At 42.2% G+C, this 6638-nt stretch overlaps 1 pseudogene across 1 annotated transcript; it reads left to right on the forward strand.

Moving 5' to 3' along the window:
- The first annotated feature begins 529 nt into the window (after positions 1-529).
- LOC147364229 (keratin, type II cytoskeletal 8 pseudogene) lies at positions 530-5353 on the forward strand (annotated as a pseudogene). Its single transcript, XR_015134226.1, has one exon. The product of XR_015134226.1 is annotated as a keratin, type II cytoskeletal 8 pseudogene (transcript).
- The last annotated feature ends 1285 nt before the right edge of the window (positions 5354-6638 follow it).

Genomic DNA, 6638 nt, shown 5'->3' on the forward strand with positions numbered 1-6638 from the left:
TCTTTCATGCTCCATAACTTGGGCTTCATGCTGACATTTACGTTTATATGTATATATGTACAGAGGTGGGTATAGATAAGAATAGGTAGAGGTATTGATAGAGATATGGTTATAAATTACAGATGGTGTAGAACAGAGAAGGCAGTGTAACAAATTGGTTAAAATAAGTTAACCAATTTTAAGCTTTAAATCTTGTTTCTACCACTTCCTAGCTATGTCCTTGGATATATTAATTTACTTCTCTGAGCCCCAGTATTATCTTCAATACGTGGCTAAAAATCCCTATTTCATAGGGCTATAATAAAGATTAAATGACTCAGAGACATAACAATTTACATGAATCTCAGCAATATAATGTGAAAAAGAAATGCCAAAAGATTATGTAGAATACATTTTTTTCATAAAGTTAAAGCTAAGTAACATTTAAATCTACATGTACAATAATTCACAAGCTTTAATAAAACTATGTAAAAAGGAAAGAAAAGGAATGGTAAATGCAGAGTTCAGGATGACGGTTACCTTGAGCTGGGGGAAGTTGGGAAAATGGGAATTAGGATTATATAGCTAGATAATAGGTTACAATCAAGGTTCTAGTTAGTTCTTGGGTGAAGGTCTTACAAGTATATATCATGAATAACTGCTGCTAAGTCGCTTCAGTCGTGTCCGACTCTGTGCAACCCCGTAGACGGCAGCCCACCAGGCTCCCCCGTCCCTGGGATTCTCCAGGCAAGAACACTGGAGTGGGTTGCCATTTCCTTCTCCAATGCAGGAAAGTGAAAAGTGAAAGGGAAGTTGCTCAGTCGTGTCCGACTCTTAGCGACGCCATGGACTGCAGCCTACCAGGCTCCTCTGTCCATGGGATTTTCCAGGCAAGAGTACTGGAGTCGGTTGCCATTGCCTTCTCCGTATGAATAACTAGGTAACTGAATAAAACTAGCCATGCATGGACCAAAGATAAGAATATGTCATGAACCAAGGAATAGGGCTAATCCAATTTTATGCACTGGAGTGTCAAAGAAAAAGGGAAGGATAAACAGATAATATAGAAGAAAGTGATTAGCACAGTGCTTGGTACACAGTAAGTACTCAAGAAACTTTCAGGCAGCTGGCTAGGGATTTCTATATTCACTTACACGTCATCCTTATTGAGTTTCACATCCCCCGGCATCTCTGATTTCCCCTCATTTCTTCTATTTCCTGATTTCTTCATTCATTTCTTTTTTTCCTGGTGCAACATCTGTAGCCCCCAAATTCTTCACTTCTTAATTTTAAAAAAGTTGAGGGATAATTTACACACAGTACCAGATACATGTCTTAGGTATTCAGTTCAGTGTGTTATGTCAATTGTATTCACAAACACAACCATTTAAAACAAGATATAGAACATTTCTATCACCTCCAAAAAGTTTCTATGTGACCCTTTACAATCAATTACCCCCATACCAGGGGCAACCTTTTTGACTTCTGACTTCTATTATTGTTGATTAATTTTGGCCATTCATGGATTTCATATAAATGAATTATGCAGTATATACTCTTTCATATCCCCCTTCTTTTGATCAACCTAATGCTTTTAAGATTCCCCATATTCTTGTGTACCAGTAGTATTTTGTTGCATGCATATATTACAATTTGATTATCCTTTTTCTTGTTAATGGACAACCGGGTTGTGTCCAATTTGAAACTGTTATGAGTAATGCTACTATGAACATTGCCATGTAATTATTTTTGTAGATGTATCTTTTGATTTCTCTTGGGTAATCCTTAGCAGTGGAATTGCTGAGTTGTAGGGTATATGCCTGCTTATCTTTTTGAGACACTGCCATTTTTTTTCAATGTGGTTAAAAAATCATTTCAAATCCTTAAGCTTGTAACATCTAACTCCACTGAAAGCTGATTAAGTAACCATACTGGCAATGACCCATTTGTGTCTGGTCCCTGTCTTCTATCAACTCCAAAATGATTCCCAGGCCAGTAAAACAAATTTGAAAAAGAAAGAGATGAATGTAAAGAGCAATAGGTGAATGTAGACTTGTCTGATGGTAGAATGTACAAAACGGAACAGCAAGAAAGCACTTCCCTGCTGATTCAGACCATGAAACGAATCATTTTTAAGACTGCGTACTACTTGAGTGAAGTGTGAGCCTAAATCATAGGTTCTCCAGCTGGGTGGATGAAGCTCTTGGCTTCAACAGACAGACTGAATAATCTTTGGGGGCCAGGGGTGGGTGACGGATGGTAGGGACATTAATTGCTTTCCATTGGCTGGTTGAGTTGGTTGTAAAGGGAAAGGCCTGCCCTAGCCCCGAAGAGCTTACATCTGTTTCTCATACAGCTCACCACCCGTGCTGCTTCAACCATCTCCTACTGCTGGCCAGGCTACCACTTTATTGATTTCTCCCCCTGCCCTTTTAAAAAGATGAAAGTTCCTAAAAGCTTTTTGTATGCAAGTATGTGTGTTTGTATGCGTGTGTGTGTTGGTGACAATATTTAGGTTAGCAAACTAAACAGCAGCTAGAAACCATCGGTTTGTGTGTGTGGGTGTGTGTGAGTGTTTAACCAATTACTCAAAGATTGGGCACCCCCAGTGGCGGAGCTGGCAGAAGCATAACAATTAGAATGTGATGACAACAACTTAAAGATAATTAGTTGACAATGACTTGAGACCTCATCAACCCCTTTAACACCTCATGGTTTATGATTAAAATGAAATACTTGGAGAGCATTTTAAGCACATCTTGTCTCACTACCAGCAGCTGTTAAGGTAGAGCTACAGTATTTGGTGTTCTTTGATATGGCTCCCATTCTTTATAACCACGAACAATAATTATTCCAAACAGTTATCATTATTCTACGGACATCAATGGATTAAGGATCTGTGTTTTTACTCAGAAACCTATTTTTTTACTTCTTTCCCCAACACTCTCCCATTCTCATCCAGACTTTTAAGTAAATGATGGTCAAACTTTTAAAAGTCAGCCCCATTGTCCTTATAAATTACATGGGTTGATAACGTCAACTGTGATTTTTACTGAAATCACAATCCAATTGAGAATTTACAACTGGAGGATTCCACCATGAGGACTCACAGGTGTGTTTAGATGAAACTGGGATATTTCACAAACCTGCTAACCTCAGGCTTCAGTAAACAAATGTTTTTCATTTTTCTTGATGGGCCCTCAATACATATTTAATAGATGAATTGATGCTGAGATTCCACTATCTTCCAAACTTGGTTCAGTTCCACGTTGCCTCTAAAATAGACACCATTTAAAACACTGGAAGTGAAACCTAGTGGTTCTATCCTTCATTACTAAATATCTCTTAAGAAAGAAGTTTCAGTGCTTCTGGGACAATCTGATTATAATACATGTTAAACTGCAAACATCAGACAACATTTGAATATGTAAGAAGGTTTGAAATAAACTTTATTTGACTATAAAATGTTGATCACCTATAAAACTATAGTCTCTTTTTAAGCTATAGTCTTAATCAGTTGTACTATTTCGATATATAATCAGTTGTACTGTTTAGACATTACAACCAATTATTTGAGTGAGGAAGTTTCATACTAATAAGGCCAATACTGCTAAGTTTTTCCATTTTTAAAATAATGATCTTTCACTGAGAAGCAGCTTCTCGAATCCTCTCCTCGACTCCTACTCAGCTTCGGCCTCCTCGCCTCCTCTCCAGCCTCCACCATGTCCATCAGGGTGACCCAGAAGTCCTACAAGGTGTCTACCTCTGCCCCCAGGTCCTTCAGCAGCCGCTCCTACACCAGTGGGCCCGGCTCCCGCATCAGCTCCTCGGCCTTTTCCCGAGTGGGCAGCGGCAGCACCTTTCAGGGCGGCCTGGGCACCGGCATGAGCATGGCTGGAAGCTACGGTGGGGCCCCAGGTTTGTGGGGCATCACAGCTGTCACCGTGAACCAGAGCCTGCTGAGCCCCCTCAAGCTGGAGGTGGATCCCAACATCCAGGCCGTCCGCACCCAGGAGAAGGAGCAGATCAAGACCCTCAACAACAAATTTGCCTCCTTCATCGACAAGGTGCGGCACCTGGAGCAGCAGAACAAGGTTCTGGAGACCAAATGGAACCTCCTGCAGCAGCAGAAGACTGCCCAGAGCAACATAGACAACATGTTTGAGAGCTACATTAACAACCTCCATCGGCAGCTGGAAACTCTGGCCCAGGAGAAGCTGAAGCTGGAAGTGGAGCTTGGCAACATGCAGGGGCTGGTGGAGGACTTTAAGACCAAGTATGAGGATGAAATCCAAAAGCACACAGACATGGAGAATGAATTTCTCATCATCAAGAAGGATGTGGATGAAGCTTACATGAACAAGGTAGAGCTAGAGTCCCGCCTGGAAGGGCTGACTGATGAGCTCAACTTCTACAGGCAACTGTATGAAGAGGAGATCCATGAGATGCAGTCTCAGATTTCTGACACGTCTGTGGTCCTGTCCATGGACAACAACCGCAACCTGGACCTAGATGGCATCATTGCTGAGGTCAAGGCCCAGTATGAGGAGATCGCCAACCGCAGCCGGGCTGAGGCCGAGACCATGTACCAAATCAAGTATGAGGAGCTGCAGACACTGGCTGGGAAGCACGGGGATGACCTTCGTCGCACGAAGACGGAGATTCCTGAGATGAACCGGAACATCAACCGTCTCCAGGCTGAGATCGAGGGTCTCAAAGGCCAGAGGGCTTCCCTGGAGGCTGCCATCGCTGACGCTGAGCAGCGTGGTGAGATGGCTGTTAAGGATGCTCAGGCCAAGCTGGAGGCCGCTCTGAGGAACGCCAAGCAGGACATGGCGCAGCAGCTGCACGAGTACCAGGAGCTCATGAATGACAAGCTGGCTCTGGACGCGGAGATTGCCACCTACAGGAAGCTGCTGGAAGGCGAGGAGAGCCGGCTGGAGTCTGGGATGCAGAACATGAGTATCCACACCAAGACCACCAGTGGCTACGCAGGTGGACTGACTTCGTCCTACGGGACCCCTGGCTTCAAATACAGCCTGAGCCCCGGCTCCTTCAGCCGCACCAGTTCCAAGGCTGTGGTTGTGAAGAAGATTGAGACTCGAGATGGGAAGCTGGTGTCCGAGTCCTCTGATGTCCTGTCCAAGTGAAAGGCTCCTGCGGTCCCTCCCAGCCTCCCCCGCTCATTGGCTCCTGCAGATGGAGCTGTGCAGGGGAGCATCTGCATAGGAGACCTGAGGTTTCGCCCCTGTCCTCTGCCCACACCTGGTGGGAGTCGACTGCCGGGGGTTGCCCCTTTTCGCCCATGACCCCACCTAAAAGCCAATGTAAGCGTCTTTTTCAGAATAAATCCAATTTGAGTATCTTTTTTTTTTTTTTCAAAATAAAGCTTCAGTTGGCTCTGCCAAAAAAAAAATAAATAAAAAATAAAATAAAATAATGATTTTTAACCTTTTGAGGGGTCACAGACCCATTTTAGAATATGTGGAAACTGCTGATCTGCAAAAAAAAACCTCTATTCACTTACATGCCAAGTTGATAGAATTTCCTGGGATCTATAGATTCCCGATTAATATTCTTTTATCATCAGTAATATAGAGGTGATTTTAATCTTCCAGACATGTTGGTGACAATCTATAAAACAGAAGGGGAAATGGACCATTTATGAACATATTGTGTTCAAATTAAAACTATGTTAGCCAATCAGAAAAACGGTGTCTTGTTATAAAAATAAGGTCAAGTATGCAGTGGATGTTTATTGAAAAGATTTATTGACCAGAGTTCTGAGCAAGGGCTTCTCACAATATAATCTATATGACTCCAACAAAATTAAGAGAGATGCTTGTTTAAAATGCATATTCCTCGGCTCCATTTTTGGCCGAATAAACTGGCATCTCCTGTGATGGGAGCTGGTATCCTATAGCACAGCTGAACCAATTTCCAGGTGATTCTAATACACAGTTAAGACTGTCTCTTAACATGCTCATTCTTAACACTTAGCTTATGTCTTTTGCAAAGAGCTTTATTTATATTAGTATTGTTAGTCAGTCAATGTGGATGAAGATCTTACATAAACATCCAGAAAATGCCTTTGATAACTCCAATTTGGATAGTGGATGTCATCAGGGAGAGAGCCCTTGGAAGGCAGCTGCAAACAATTGTCACTCCACTGCACTTAGCATCAGAGTCAGGCCACTTTAGATTGGCCCATCACATTGTTTCATTTTTTGGTCCTTAGTCATTTGTTACAATAAAAATTAAGTTACAGGGAAGGAACACTGTGACAGGATAATGGACTCCTGCTCAGAAGAAACCAGCCTGCCTCCAATTCATCACAGCATTTATAGTGCATTAGAAGACATTACAGTGACAACATCATTCCTTTGGGGCAGGAAGAAAAACCAGATTGAGTGGAAAAGAGGGAATTTACTTCATGAACTTGGCAAAAGTGAAATAAAAATAGAATCCCGGAGTGGTTTAAATTGCCATGTTCAGCAAAGGACAAGGGAAAAGCTAACCATCTCTGAGGCTAACGTTCCAACATGTTAAAAAAAAAAAAATTAGCTTAGTTCACCTTGTATCACATGAGTAGTTTGTGGGTTAAAATGAAACGGTTGCCTAAGGAATAACAGAGAGGCATGGGAGAAAATGGGCAAAGT

Source organism: Bos grunniens, chromosome 10, assembly GCF_055505025.1.
Source record: "Bos grunniens cultivar Pamir isolate PY7600 chromosome 10, Bosgru_T2T1.0, whole genome shotgun sequence".
Lineage (NCBI taxonomy): Eukaryota > Metazoa > Chordata > Mammalia > Artiodactyla > Bovidae > Bos > Bos grunniens.